We start from the raw sequence: 17,244 nt of genomic DNA, 5'->3' as shown, positions 1-17,244 counted from the left end.
ATGTGGAAGGGTGGGGGAGATAAGATTTGTAAATGAGACCAAACTGCTTGAAACAAAAGCATATTACAATAATTTCAAAAAATGCATTTGTATGTAAAGAGGGCAGCTAAACCATAAGGATTTAAGGATATATATTAACCATGACTAGATATAATTCTAACAAAGCAGGTAGGCTTAAGACAAGTGAATATACATCTTTATTAATTAAGTCCACTAATATCAGTGAAAACAATGTTGTGTTCCTCTTGTATATTAATTCATCACTTCCTACCCATCTAGCAAAAGTTTTCCACATGGTGTAATTTAGAGGCTGAAATTATAGCCTTAGGAAAAGACTTTGCTTATGATAGAGCAAAATAATTATGGAGCTAAAAAATCAAATGAAGGCAAGTACAACTCATATTTCTTTCCTGGAGAATAGGCATAATATTAGTATTATATAGGTCTTATTCAAAATACAATTTAAAAATGCAAAAGCAAAACAAAACAAAAACCCTCTTAGATCTTATGCAACTTAATCCCCGACACTGTCAAGAGATAACTATTGAGCTACTCAGCATCTATGACATTAAAACTAATTCAGCATCTCTTAGGCCTTTTGGTTTGAGAGGTAACATATGAGGTGTGAACAAAATATGCATTGAATATTTAAATTAAAAAATTATTACAGTAAAAGATACATTACCATTAATTCCCCTCAAGATACTCCCCTCGCTTGGAACACACTCATCCCATCATTCTTGCCACTTTCTGAAGCAATTATGGAAGTCCTCTTTCATGAGTATCTTAGTTGTGCTGTGTGGCTGCCTTGATGTCCTGAATCATATTGACTTTGTGGAAGAGCCAAAAGTTGCACGGTGCCAGATCCAGTGAATAAGGTGGATGAGGACCCACCATAATGTTTTTATTAGACAGAAATTGCTGTTCCAGAAGCAATGTGTGACACAGAGCCTTTTGTTGCGATCGTAAAATGTGGTGAATGCTGCTGCTGCGTGCCATCCAACAGAAAGACAGGGATCTTCAATATGGGAAGTGGCGCATCCAACCTTAGTAACAGTGTGTGACAAGTTTCAACTTGCTCAGTGCAGTCAGTCGGGTGTGAGCTACGATTGAGAGAAGGTGTGTTTTAAAGTGTGCCATAAATCATCCTCCATCATGACAATGCTCCATGTCACATGTCACTTCTAGTGTACAACAATTTCCATCAAATGAAAACATTACGGTGTTTTCTCATCCACCTTACTCACCGTATCTGGCACCATGCAACCTCTGGCTCTTCCCCAAAGTCAAAACGATTCAGGATATCGAGACAGCCCCAACAGCGCAACTAAAGACACTCATGAAAGAGGACTCCCAGAACTGTTTCAGAAAGTGGCAAGAATGATGGGATAAGTGTGTTTGAAATGAGGGGGAGTATTTTGATGGGGATTAATGGCAATGTGTCTTTTACTATGATATTTTTTTTAAATATAAATATTCACCATATTGTTTGATCACACCTGGTATTTCTCTTTACAAATTGTACTTAAGTCCATTCTCATTCATGCTAATGACTGCCACAAAAGTATCCAGAATCTGTCCAAATTTCCTTACTCTCATTAGTGTTCTCAGAGACGTCTTAGAACTTTGTGCAAGTTTCAGCAACCTCCTCTCATGCTTTGAGGAATTTCTTGATCATCCATGATAGTAATAAATTGCTCAAGAATTCTAGTCTAAAGCACTGCCCTTCTCAGTCCTTGCTATATGCTGTGAGAGTGACAGTGGCACTCACACTGTAATCTCCTGGAACCAGGACTCTCCCAGACCTTGAGACTCTGAACCTACATAGTCAACTTTCCTTTATGCTTTGGGATGTGAAATCAGTACCTGCAAGTTGACACAACCATCAAGGCCTCCTTGCTAAGATGTAAATTGTAACTGCAGAGTAGAAGCAAACCTGGGCACTCTGCATATCCCACCTCCAAGAGGGCATTATCTCACCTGGCCTCAGCTCCTATGAGATGCCATGGTCTGATAAAGGTCCCTCCTCTCCCAGACCCATCAACTAAGTGAACAAAACTGGGGATTTGCCTGCTTAATGGATAGCAGCACCATGATTACGTGCAATGCAGCCTGCTGAACAGCTGCTGATTTCCATCCGTAAGCCAGAGATGTCCCTGGTTAATTGTCAGTACCAATGGTCAGCCTGGTTGCCCCAAATTTAGGCAGTCATCATAGTACTGGATGTTCGGGGAAAAAAATCAGATCTATTTGTACATTTCCATGGACTCTTAAGCCAGTGCCAACGGTCTGGCTATGTGATCTGTCCAATGGAACTGATATTAATTCTTAATCCTTGGTTCCCACCTCTGGGTAAAGAATTCTAGGAATCTCTTGCCTTTTAGATACTCAAAATAATAAATCCAGGTCACATATATCTCTATACATGCCATCACCACTATATAAGTCCTCATCAAGATATTTCTTATCCCCTTTGGATTTCTATGCTTTTTATAAAAGATTTTTTTATTAAAATGTAGCTAACACACAATATTATATTAGTTTCAGGTGTACATCATAGTTATTCAACAGTACCCAACTGGCACTATACATAGTTATTACCATATTATTGATGATATTCCCTATGCTATACTTACATCCCCATGACTATTTTGTAACTACCAATTTGTGTTTCTTAATCCCTTCACCTTTTTCACTCTGCCCACAACCCCCTCCCATCTATTACCTCATAAATCTAGTACCCATCTGACACTATACAGAGTTATTACAATATTATTGACTGTATTCCTTATGCTATACACTGTACCCATGACTATTTTATAACTACCAATTTGTACTTCTCAATCCCTTCTCCTTTTGATAGCTACCAAATTACTCAATTTAATTTTTCAAAATACACTCATGTAAGGAACTTAATGGAAATTTCACCTCCCTTACCAGCCTCAGGCTACAGGCCTCATAGAGCTCCACAATTAATTAAGCAACTTCAATTAAATTAAATGAAACAGGGTACATTTCAGTCTTCAGTCAACAGTCGGTCTTCAGTCAGGGGTTAATTTTATAAATTGTTCGACTCCGTTATTGATCTTGGACTGTTCATAGTTCTCAGTCCCATCACTCGTCTTCTCTTCTGCCCCACATCTGAACAGCTGATAAGAAAGACGATGCTTCTTTTGGTGCTGGTGGGAAGTTTAAACCACAGAAGCCATCGTCCATGTGAGGGAACCCTGACTCCTAAAAGCTGCATCCCCTAAAAACCATAAAACCATAAGCCTGTGACCCTTCCCTGTTCTCTGGAGCTATTTTCAAACTACTTGGGGGCCGCCCTGCTATTCCAGAAAGCTTCACTATGTGAGTCACAAATCTTATCTTACCCTGTTAATGCATGTGTGGCGTTGTGAGTCTTGGCGTCTGAACCCAATTTCATGATGAGGAGGTCTGTACTTTTACAGATCTCTTCAGGGTGACAGACATAGTTTGCTAATGTCATATACAAAGGAAATCTTCCAGATTATAGTCTATTTCCTGTTTCCAGTTCTAAGCTTACATAGACCATGTGAGAAAACGCTGGTCCAACATCATGCTCTGACAAATCCACTTATAACCCTCTATGGTAAGATAGGAGATATTAATATTCAACAATGGATTAAGGTTGACATGCCTAGACCTCATAGGTAGTATGCAGCAGGTCCAGGTGTATTACCAAGTCCATGTAAATCCATGTGAGGTACACTTCCTAGGGGTCACCACTTCATAGATTTACTTATCCACAGAAACGAGATAAACTACTTATGAGAATCTGTGTAAAGCTATAAGAGTCCCTCAGCATCTCCCACACCACAGTGCCCAAAAAAGTATGAATACAGAAGGATAAAATTAAACCAACAGGAACACTGTAGAATATATAAGGATAGCCATGTTTCTATTGGAAATCAGAACTAATTGTATGACTTAAATGATGGAGAATAACATTTTCAAAGGGCTTTGCTGGAAACAGTAAAGTTTTCCACTGTAGAAGTTGAAAAACATAACATATTGATCAAAATTATGCTTTCATTTATCTATTTATTCATGCTTGCATTTATTCATTTACTAAACGTTGAATGAGGATTTCTTATATATGACAGTAAAGATGGAAAGAATATAGATCTTGCTAAAGATGTACAATCTGTAGAAAACATGCAAGCAAAAAATAATATTATTCTCTAGTGAAATGTTTTACAACCTACATTTGATTTTAGAAAAATATATCTTTTAATTGTTACAATGGTACTATCAGTGTAGGATAGTTATTCTACTTATCGGACATACAACAAAACTGAGAGTTTTGCAAAATGGATCCTGGCTATGATGACACAACACTAGCAGTGCTCAGAAAAACAGAATTATTTTTTGTCCCCATGACATCAGGCTATGCAGTCACACTTAAACAATACTTCCATCAGGATCCGAGTTATTTGCAGAGATCAATTCACCCTCTCGATAATTAAGCTATGCTTTTTCAAGGATCGAAAAATAAGCTATGCTATTAATCAGACAAGGCACATGCATAGAGAAAAAAATATTTTACAATGTCTTTACTGTACACAATTTTCTTTACAGTTTCATCTGCAATATATTAATTCCTTATTTCGTTTTATTGCAATCTATAAATAAAGCCTTAAATATTTAAGTACAACAATGGCTAGGAATGTAGTTAATATTCACCATATGGGTGCTAAGTCATTCTTCTTCTTGTCAGCATTGGATTAAACACCAAAGTAATGTATTATTTATAGCCTAAGGGAAAGCCCTCTACTGCTGTACTTTTAGCAATGTTTCTATTAACCAACTAGGTGCTCTGTGGGATTATAGTGTGTACAAATCCAACACCATCACACCTTCCCCAACACGTTTTTTTTTAAAGATAATGAGACCATATGAACAAAAAAGCAAATATGTTCTAGGGAGGAATTTACTCTTTTTTCAAGCGACTAGTGCTTAATTTCATAGTGTGTCTAGCATTAACCCAGAGAACATTCAATAAAAAGCTCTTTGTTTCAATGAATTTTCAGTTATATGGAGTTCATTTGCAGTAAAGTCCTTTTAGCTTATTATTGCTAAAACTGGTGAATGCACAATACTCTCTGTTTATATTAATCTTCCCAATTACCATATTTCCCCCAAAAAAGACCTAACCTGAAAATAAGCCCTACCATGATTTTTCAGGATGCTCGTAATATAAGCCCTACCCCCCAAATAAGCCCCAGTTAAGATCATCAGCCAGACTGACACATTTAGTACGTCCATTGCAACACACTACAGACGTATCAAATTATAAAATAATAATATTAATACATTAAATATAAATAAATAATATTATTGGCAGTAATACTTAAAATAAATGTTCATATAAATTATAATTAATTATTTGTAAATACCCAAGCTGGCGCCTTTGGACGAGAGGTAAACACCTAGATAAACAGATGAACTTGAGACTTACTGCCCAATGACCAATCCGAGTACAGACACGATGCACAAATAACATGCACACTTGATAAAGAATGGCCGTGGTTGTGTCTAATGAATCTTCATAATTCAATATGTCGTGTGTTGTAACAGATGTGCTAATACACTTGTGTGAAATAAGGAAACGTTTTCTGAATTTCGGTGCCTGCAATTTTTCGTTGCTTTTGTGGGGACCATCATTCTTAACTGTCATCATTTTTGTTGCCACTCCTGTCTCATAAGTGTTCAATTAATACTTGATTTAATGGTATATTTAAAGGGAATAATATTTTGACCCCCAAACAAGATGAGTGCAAAAAGAAAGAGCTATTCCATTGAGTACAAGAAAGGAATCGTGGAGGACTCCCTTGGCAAGAATCTTATGGCTTTCTGCAAAGAGAAGAAGTTGGATCTCTGAATGGCCCCAAAATGGCAAGCAGAGTACGATAACCTCAGTCAACAGGTTGGCAACCATTATTTCCTGAGCTGGAAGACATCATCTGTGAATGGATTGCTGACAGTAGAGCAAAGGCTTTGGTTGTGTGCAGGGCTGATATTCAAGCATTTGCCCTTGCAATGGCACCACAGTTAGAAATATCCCCAGAAGAATTCAAAGGATCACAACACTGGCTGGATGGCTTCCTTCAGCAATATGAATTGTCTCTAAGATCGACAACACTGTTCAAGCTGGAAGATACTGAAGTTATTAAATGTGCACTTGCATTCAAGTCATTTGTTGATGGCATTGACTTTTCTAAATTCCCAACTCTCCAACATGATTGCTATGGATGAAACTGCCCATTTATGGGCCAAGGATCTCAAACGACAATTGATCAGAGTGGTGCCTCATAAATCTACATGCTCTCCACTGGTTATGAAAGTGTACGTGTTACCTGTATTTTGGCAAATTGTCTGGATGGAAAGAAAGTCCCACCTCTAATCTTCACTAAGGGCAAAAAAGGTAAGGTTGAATGTGTTTCAGGCATTTATGTTCTTGAAACCGAAAAAGCCTGGTGCACACAAGCAGTTATAAGGAAGTGGGTCGATTTAATGCTGCCACTTGTTTTTCAAGGTGGCCAAAGAGGTCTGCTAGTCTGGGATTCAGCCCGCACTCACTGCGCTAAAGACATGAAGAACTTACTTGCAGAGAGAAGAATAGATCAAATAATGATTCCCGCAAGAATGCCTATCTCCAGACTCTTGATAGTGCAATAAACAAGCCATTCAAGGACAATTTGTGCATGGAAATCAATAACTATATTGAAAATTGAAAATAGAATGGAGAGAAATCAGCGAGGAAGATTGTGAGACCTAGCCTGCAAGAGGTCGTGACTTGGGTGAAGAATTCATGGGAGAAAATCACTGACAGCTGTGTTGCCAATGCCCTACGAGCAGGCTACATGGACAAGAAGTGCTCATTTAGGGAGACCTCTATTGCTGAACATGAGAGATTGGGGCCAATGGTTCTATAGGAAATGGAGTCTTAAGAAATTCAAGCCAGAATTCGGGGTTTGGAGAGTTATGATGATGTTCCAGAAGAAAATGGAATGACTCTATTTGAATAAATGTAGATTTTTGTACATGAATAAATGAATAAGAGTAGATTGTTGTACATGAATAAATGTAGATTGTTTTACATGAAAAAGTAAGACATTCCCTGAAAATAATCCCTAATGCATCTTTTGGAACAAAAATTAATGTAAGACTCAGTCTTATTTTCGGGGAAATATGGTAGTTCCAGAAGTATGATATGATTTGTGGATTAGTAGAATTGTATGTACTAATATTCAGTGGCTTTATATACTTCCAGAAATCATTATAAGCATAGTGAGTAACAAGATAGTGTTACAATGTCTGGAGAGCTGCACAACCCGTCATCATGTGCAGTTTCCAGATCATCCTGTGAAAGATGAGACAGTCACATAGGACCACACTCAAGGGTTCTCTGAGAAGCATTGTAAATGGCTGTCATGCATGTTCCTATTGGTGACAGTTTAGCCATAGGCAAATTTGAAAAGCTCCTTTTAGTGTTTTCTTCTACTTTTTTGTCCCCTCCTTTTTATGACCCGAGCTTCCTTTTTGTGCTCCAATTTCTCCTCTCCTCATTCCCACGTTTTTTGTCCCCCCACCCCCACAGGCTACACTACCTAAACAGAACATTTCCACTCTAGTCCGCACTAAGTTTATTTCCATCCACACTACTCCTCCTTTAATCAAAATTCACATTTCTAAAAAATTGCATACCTTATTCATATTGTAATTGTACAATGCTGTATTGGGTATCTACTCCCATGTGCTAAATACTCTGCGTGGTGCCAGTGTACAAAGAAACAGGCCAATCATAGTTCTAGGGTAATATTATTAAACAAATAATCACACATGTATTCTTGCTTATTTGCTATTTTGATAAGTTTATAATGAAGAAGAAGTCAGGTTCCTATGTACAGAAATAAATGAATCCCATTATTTGATTAAAGTAATTCACCCAAACCAGATTTTTTTAAACTGAATAAATCTTTGATGAAACAGACACCGTTACTTTCCTCCCTCCTTGTGAGTGTCTTTATCATCTAACAATTCTTATTCAGTTATTCATTAATGTGTTTATCAAGTTTACCGTGGTTCAGGCATTGTAGACCCTTCTTGCTAACACTTAGTAGTGAATAAATCGTGTTTTATTCTATAATAAAAATGCCAATGATGTATGTTTTACTTTCATGGTCGTGTTACTTTAAAAAGGTATTCATCCAAAGAAGCAATTTATCAATACATGTACTTTGGTATAAGTCTTCTCAAAATCTTTGTTGTGTTTTGTTCTAGTATAGCTATTGAACACAATCCAGGCAAAATGAAAAATAGGGCACATTTATTTCTGATACAAAATTTAAATATGTGCTAATATAGTGATTAATATTTCTATTAAATATCTGCTTCACTCTCACTAAAGTATAAATCACAATTGTTTTCTAGTCAGTATTAGATAATGATATTAAATGAAATTTCTCTCATTTGGTCTCCTTTATAACATACTAATTTATTTGTTTTGGGGTTCACTTTAGGTATAGTCTCTACTTATGAATCCATGGCAATATTAGTAATTGGAAATACAATGAATCCAGATACACTAGTATAAAAGAGTTATAATAAAATGCAAAAATGTTCTGAATTTGAAATATGAAATTGCAGAGCTGTTCGTTTTCATGTACTCTCTCAGTGTTAAGAACATAGTGTGTTCTATAAACAGCTCTGAATATAAAGCATTTCCTTGTGGTGAATGAAATAAAATGATTTGTTTTTCAGAAGTCTTCCAGTTAAGCCTCAAGGAAATATACAATTCAATGAATTCATTCCTATTATGGATATTTATTGGGGCACCCACTAGCACTAAAACATTGTTCTAGCATTGAGGGAATATGTACGTGAATAGACAGGGGAAAATATTTACTTGCTGGCAACATTTATTTCTAGGATGGAAGAAGGACATAAACTACTCAATTTAAATATTATTTAATATTCCATTCAGTTGTAGGTGCTCTGAGAACAAAATACAGGAAAGGAAGATGGGAACAGGGGGAAGATTTGCAATTTTTGAATAAGGTTTTCAGGGGAAATATCATAAAGTGGGAGGTGAGAGAGACACCCAGAAGCTATGAAGAGAGAATGTTCTATGAGGAGAGACCCACAGTGCAAAGGCGCCAAAGGGGGTCATGCGTTCCTCTCCAGGGCATGGTGATCAGCCTGGCGAGATTGGAACAAGCAAGTAGGAAAGCAGTAGATGAGTACAGGGAAGTAATCCTGGGGACATGACGTAAAGTTATTACAGGCATTTCATAGACATTGTTTTTTTTTTTATTGGTATGAATGGTACGGGACAACCTAGCTCTGGTGGGACAACCTAGCTCTGGTGGGAGAACCTAGCTCTGGTGGGACAACCTAGCTCTGGTGGGACAACCTAGCTCTATGGTCTCTGGTTCCGCAGTGGGATTTTAAGCTCTGATTTATACTGATAACCTGTTTAATAACACGTTTATTTGCTGTCTCTAGTTTCCTGACTGGCTTTGCTGTTTGCCTAATAGTGATTCCTAGAATCTTTTCCTAAATAAACACTTACCTTTGAATCCTCATTTGAGTCTCTTTCCTGGGGAACCAATACTAATAAAGGCAGTGTCCATTATATAGATATTTAATACGAGTAGACCTGATAAAATCACTAAGCAATAAATGTAGAGAGAAACAGAAACAACTCAATGTCTGAACTTTGAGGGACTCTGTAATCAAATAACTGGGAAAACTGAGGATGAACGAGCAAAGGAGAGAGAACGGTAGCCAATGAAAAATAAATAATATCAGGAAACTGTAATAGCCAGGGAGCCAAGTAAAAACAAATTCTTTAAGGTAGGTGGAATAATCGACTTTGAGAAATTCTGCCGCTTAGTCAAATACGTTGGTACCATAAGATATGAAGGGGATGGAGTGATAACATCATGGATAAGAGCGTCGTTGCATAGGGTCTCTGGGAGGAGACTTAAGCAAAAATGCCGTATGCCTATTATTGTAGTTTAATAGCTCTATGTAATATCCATCAGTCTTGGCTGAGAGTATAGCAACATGGTTGGCCCATGGCCAGATAGTGAGCTCATTACTCTCCTGGTCAGAGTTCAACGTACAGGAGAAACAAAGGTTCTGACAGACAACTGCAGTGAGATGTGCAATTGATGGAAGTCCTAATGTCAGGAGAGAGGATTCAGGGTCAGAAGGAAGAGAGTTTTAAGGGTAAGGACTTCAAGATCAGAGGCAATGTGCTAAAGTCACAGAGCCACAGTAAGTGGAGATCAACCAACTCAGACATCTACACGGCAACAATCACAATAGCCAATGTCCTAAATCTTGAGTAATTGTCTATTCATCATCTAAAACCATGATGATCCAAAACATATGCTTGCTTTTGATGACCCATGCCTTCTCTGTCACCACAAGATCACATAAGCCACATTCTTCCCTCATATATACGACATTATATACATATGCACATAATCTCGCATAATGCAATGGAAATGGGAAGGCAATAAGATGACCAAGCAAACTCATTTAAAGATCACTGTTAGTTATTTGTACAAAATTGAGTACTTTTCTCCTCTTGTTATCCGGGTGATGGGGGCTGTATAGGAGATTAGATCAATTATGAAGAATAAACTATACAGTCTAACATGTCTAAATGTAGTCTGAGAAAACTGTTTCACATTGCTTCACTAGCTAACTAATCAGCTGATTATTGATTGACTAATATAAGATATGAGTTTATCCAAAGATCTTTGACGATTATAATATTTTAGTTAAAATATTATTAGTAAAGTATTATTATTACCAAAGTAGTAACATATGCTTACCAATGGACCCCATGGAGATAAATGGAATAAGACTTGTTAACATAATTAAAACTAATAATCAGGGAATAAAGGCACATTAGAATTTCATAATAGGGTGGCTTGATTACAGGAACAGATAAAGAACAAATTAGGGTGAATTGCAGCAAAGGTCTTACTCAAAAGATAAAATTCTTTAAGGCAATAAGAGTCTTCAAAGTCCATATGTACTAACCAATTTACCTTTGATTTAGTCTGAATTAATAGTTATTTCTTGTTTCTACATTTGTAATTTCCACATGAAAAGTGATACAATTCTGAACTACTGGAGATATAGAAATTTAACTTCTAGGATTTATCTGATAAATATATGTCAAATAATAAATTTTATTTGTATTGTTATCCTTGCCTAATGCAAGTCAAACATTTTAGCAAATATATTACCAAGTTAGTATTATTGAAGTTTAATAGCTGTATCTAGTATGTAAGGAAAACTCAATTTGAACTATTTTTTTTTTTTCATTTCATAGCAGTAGAAAATGATTTAGAAAAGAAATATTAGAAAAAGCTAAGCTTTTTATTTTAATTCTGTTTAAAATCAAAAGAAATATGTTGGGTTTTGTATCAAGTCTTTTGAAAAGTATATGCAGATAATGATTTTATTTAAGACATAAATTTATTTTATTAGATTTAAGTCTATGATAAAAGATATCTGAATTGTTTAATGGTATTGCAGTGCTACTCAAATGACAAAATGCTGAATATTAGGATTTTTACCCTTTGTTGGGTTACCTTTGTAAAGTAAAATATTCATTTACATTAAAAAAGAGTATATGATTTAATTTTAAGGTTTCTATTAGTCAGTGTGTTAAGTTTATGGTTAAGTGTAGCAATTGGCAAGGATTGTAAAGAAGAAAAATTATATGATTATGTTATTATCCATTTCATTAAACATATATGTACTCAGGTTGGAATCTTGGGGAAGATTGAAGAGATATTTTATTTTTGAGTGGCAAATAATAACTTATTAATTAGCTTTCAATTATTTTAATCAATTGTTTTATTTAGCTAGAATTTAATTTACATATTTTATAGTACGTTTTTGGCTTTCGAGTTAAAAAAAGCAGAATGAACACAAATGCATATTCTTTCTAATTCCCAGACAACCAAATAAAATAATAGCAAATGGAAACAATTACATACATACAAAGGAAAAACAAAGAAAAGGCGGATGCAGTAGATGAGACTTAAATATTAGTACAAATATTCATCAGAATGCAAGGTGATAAAGGAGTTAATCAGCAAGATAAAGGAAGTTTCAACATACAATATGTGTAGAGAGATTTTACAGGAAGAAAGTGCAAACTCCAGAACTCTGGAATGGCTCAAACTCAACAGATAAGGGAGAAGGTGGAGTTAAAGATTTGCTATGATCATTAAATATTTAAAGGAACCAACATATCATATTTTCATAATATTTTATGCTTATATCATGTTGTTCTTGGCCTGGAGTATTACCTGAGTTACTTTGCTATTGGTCAAGATTGCAATTTATCTTTCCGGCTCTCTCTCTCTCTCTCTGGGTTTTAAAGCATTTTAAAAGATTATCTCTTTCAATATCAAGAATAAATATAGAAGCCTGTATTGTTTAATACTTTTTAAGTGTTTGCCACTGTCTTTCTCACTATTCCTTGTAATTAAAATAATTACACATGGCAAATTGTATTAGTAGTAATTTCCATGGAAAATGCCCAGCATGTCATTTAGCATTAATTAACTCCTAGATTGCTTATTTCTGGAGTATAAGAAAGTTAATTGCCTAAAATGCTTCTATTTTAAACCTATTTGCAAACTATGGGAAACTTTTACAAAATAAAGCTGATGGTTTCTGTAAACACAAAAAATAATTTTCTAGAAAGTGGGCTTTCCTATGCCACGTCTTGCACACCTATAAATTGTTGAGTACAGAGTACAGTGTCTTCAGTAAATGTAATTAGATGACGGGAGGCTCAAAAATGTTCAAACATATTGTCATTTGATCCATTTTAATGTAATAATATAATTTCCATAACAAATGAATCAATTGTGATGTATTTAAATATTACCAAAAAATGGTGATAATTTCTCTTGATCTGTTTTACATCGCATAATTTTTTGTTTTGTTTTGTTCTATCATCTAATATAAAATGATTTTAATAGCAAATATTTTATTAGGCACATATTGTAGAAAATCATAATATCCTTGCATAGTAAACTTAGTCATCCTATAAAATTTAGATTAATTTTCCCATCTTCATAAAAATAATTCTCTAAAAATCCAGTCAATCTTTGTATAATATATAGTGGTAAATGGGGCACATCAATTTTTTTTAAGTTCAAATGGCTCTACAAAGTAAAATATACTATTCCACAGCCAGTCTCTTTACTCTGAATCCCAATTCTGTGTATTATAACTTAATTTACAATTTCATATGCTGTTGCTAGAGCGTTACCGCTATATCTTTGATATAGAGAAATTAGGCTTTTTTAAAATTCTCATACATTTGTCTCAAGATCTAATTGCAAGGTAAATATTTTCAGAAATGCTGTGTTAAGTTTTTCCAGTTATCTTCCTCATTCCATGTTGTGCTAATAGGGTGATTCCATCTGTTTAAAGAGATATCAACCAGAAAATGAAGTGTCTACAACTAAAATTTCAAGAAGATGGAATGAGAGATGAATGTTATAGATCAGTCACTTTTTCAATTTTTTGAGAATATCTCATATGAAAGGCATGGTAGGTAATACTAGAAAGGAGCCACAGTTTATATGTAATACAGTGTCATAATACTTATTTTAACAATGATTAGATCAAAGTCCATTTTAGAGGTTGAAGTTGATCTAATGAACTATTTTTCAAGTTTCTCTCTGTCTCTCTCCCCTACACACACACACACACACACACACACACACACACACACATTTTTAAAAATGAAAAGGAAATACTGAAATAGATAAATATATGTGTACTATTAAATATATATATTTTATAACCTATGACGTCTTACTAGTACTTCATAGTCTTTAAAAAAGTATACAATGAGTTAACGGTGGAATTAAGAAGAAAACAATTCTATGGAACTTGAAGAAGATAATTTCATTTTCAATAAGTGGAATATACCAACTTTGGTTAATAAAACAAGCTCTATGAGTTTCATTTCCTTTATTTCTACTAAAATTATGAGTAAAAAAAAAACTCCAAGAGTGAATCTTAGAATAAAAATAAATGAACAATTTTTGCACAGAACTTGATCCCATATCAGTTAGAAGCATGAGCCTAGTTTTAAGTCATATGAGTTTAAATGAATAACTGAATAATGAGTAGTTACTGCCTGATCTCGTAATCTCTTGCTAATGCTGCAGCTATGAAATGGGATGTGTTTCTAAACTATCTCAACTAGCTATATTCTTGGTGTAGCTTTAATATTTTTTCCTTTTATTATCTTTGTCCATTTCTGTTTTTTGTGTTTCCCTTGAGTTTTGTGAAAATATTAATTCTCTTTTCCTCACTTACTGTATCCTTATAGACTATAAATTTTTTTAGAAAAATTTTTCAGCATAGACTCTAAAATCTACAGATTAGAGACTGCAAAAATATAATGTGGTAATCAAAGTAGGTAACAACACATGTGAGGCTTTATGTATAATACAAATGACAAACTTGTTTTTATTAAACTGTCTAAAAATGATGTATTATGTAAAATATAAATTACATAGTAGTAACAGTTCTTTTTTTTTAACCACCAGTATAATCCTACATAAAAACATTTTCATGGGACAAATAATATATTGATTAAATTCAAGACATCAAAGGAAAAAAATAAACAATAAAAATATCTCCATACATCCATACACACATACATAAACTGGTCTTTGTAGCATCAGATCCTGGCAGGGAAAAAAAAAAATGGAAGCATGCCTAAAATGGTAATTTAAGATAGTTTTTTAAGTGACCATTATAGAATTATGGGCCAATAAATGGGTGGTGAAGTCCTGTGGATAGCGATAGCAGGAAACCATTACTATACCTAGGTCTGAAGGAGCAAGGGATGAGAGAGGTTATCAGTGTGGAAGGACCTCCATCTTTGGAACCTCTGTCTATAAATGGAGGAACAGTCACTCTGAATGCAATAGCCTGATAGGAGGCAGCATGGGAAATAAATATCCTGCATTCTCTCTCTGTCTCTCTCTGTCTCTCTGTCTCTCTCTGTCTCTGTCTCTCTCTGTCTCTGTCTCTGTCTCTGTCTCTCTCTCTCTCTCCCCCCGCCCCCCCAGTCTCCTGCCAGTGTCTCCCATTGGTCCAACCCAATTGGAAGATAAAACAGAGACAAGTTTCTGGCTGATGCAATCTATACAAGTCAGTCTATAGGACATTGGGAATTGATCAGAAGAGTCGTAGGTAGAGAGATGACCCAGAAGGATAAATAGAAATTACTTAGCACAACATTGATTTTAAAACTCACTTAGAGAAGACTGGTTTCTTTTTAAAGAGATTATGACTTCAGGTCTCTTAGCAATAACAGTTGCATTACCATATATGTTGGAGGATTGAACATGAACTAAAATTTCAGAATATTTTTTCATGCCTGTGAAGAAAGTAAACCTGTTAAACAGACTTAATTCTTATGAGATTATTTTATATCAAAGATATTCTGACAGAATCAGGATACCTCACGTTCTCCAGAGCCATAAGGAATAGGCTGAATTTGACAAGTGAAATGTAATAGATATAAATTCTGTTGGCTAGATTGAAAAACCTATAAGCTCAAAGCACAGTGTGGCATTTAGCAGGAACAGAGGTAAAATGTTCTCAGACATTCTGCCTGGAGTTAGTCAGCAACTTGGGAATCAACAGAAGTTTGTGGCTCTTTGATATGGAAATCAAATCTAGAGTTAGAGGTGATGCCTTGGGATATAATGTTTCTCTTTATTTGGGGTTCATATGATATAATGAACACTTTCCAGGTAATTTAGCTATTAGTAGTTTTACATGATGACTTCTTCCAAATGTTAGTTCCATGAGTCTTAAACAACATGATGAAATACGCTTTAAAATTATAAATCACCTCACTGCACAAGGATTTATTGAATAGGACATAAATAAGTCACTTTATTAGAAAAGATGAATATAAAGGTAGATGTTTATAGCCAATGCCCGTAGGTAAAAGTGCAAAATTAATGACTAACCCATGCTGAGAATCTAGTCTGAATCAACATTATCTTTGTCATATTGTGCATATTATATAATTGTGACAATGAATCCACTAAGTGGGTATTTTTGCATACCCGTGTTGCAGATGAAGACTCTGGCACAGAGAGGAAAGTACCTTGCCCAGGATCACAGAGCTAATGGGAGGGCTAGAATTGAACCCAGAAATCTCGCCCTAGAACCCATGCTCTAACTATCATGTTATACTGTCTTCTCATCAGAGATATTTATACGCTAGAACAGATTAAGTAAAATCAGATTTTGGGTATGTTATACCAGAAATGGCTTTTGAGAGATTAGAATTCTGATATGCTTTTTGAAATATAAATTAGACACTCTCCCTTGCCTTCGTTTCATCCTGACTCTTCCACAGTTCCTTCCTTTACTGTGTCAGTGTTCTGTAACCCTCAATCTTCCCACTGCTTTTATCTGGTGAGAGGAGGCCATTCTTTCTGTGCACATTCTCTGGTTTGCTGACCCCAAGTCAGGTCATCAACTATGAATTGGAAATCATTCACCTCAAATCTGTGTTTCAGTCTGAACTTAACTTTTCAGTTCCACATTAAGAGACTCAGGGTTCCACATTGTGACATCTCAAAAGTTGTGCATTTTCAACGTGCATGGAACCAAAATACCACCAATTTCCTCATACCTACTCCTAATTCACAACAATTGCTACTACTACTACTGATACAATTAGCAAAGAGGCATGCACCAAAATTCCATTAAATCAGGATATGTGTCTATTATACTCACCTCTGGTTTTATACAATTCGGCACAGATACTGAAATATGGTCTGTACCTAATCAACAATATTTAATGAATTACAAGCAAAAGAATGCATAAAAGATGAAAGAAACAGAATGTATGCCAATAATACATTTAATATACATTGATATACCTAAAATACATTTCACCTAATATAAACCTAATATGCATTTTAGTACATTAAATATATATTTAATACATAATTACCTAATATGCATTTAATATACCTAAATGCATTTTCACCACTCAAATTTCTTGTTTGCAAGCCACAGAAGTCAACTATTTGTGCTCACAGCACATGTCTGCTTAAAGTACCTAAAGTAGTTAGTTGTCCTTTCTGGACACTGATTGGTGAACTAGAAGACCAATCAGCACCT

The sequence above is a fragment of the Rhinolophus sinicus genome, chromosome 3 (genome assembly GCF_057876585.1).
Source record: "Rhinolophus sinicus isolate RSI-liver-muscle chromosome 3, RSI-T2T, whole genome shotgun sequence".
In the NCBI taxonomy this organism is placed as follows: domain Eukaryota; kingdom Metazoa; phylum Chordata; class Mammalia; order Chiroptera; family Rhinolophidae; genus Rhinolophus; species Rhinolophus sinicus.
This window is presented reverse-complemented; position numbering follows the sequence as displayed.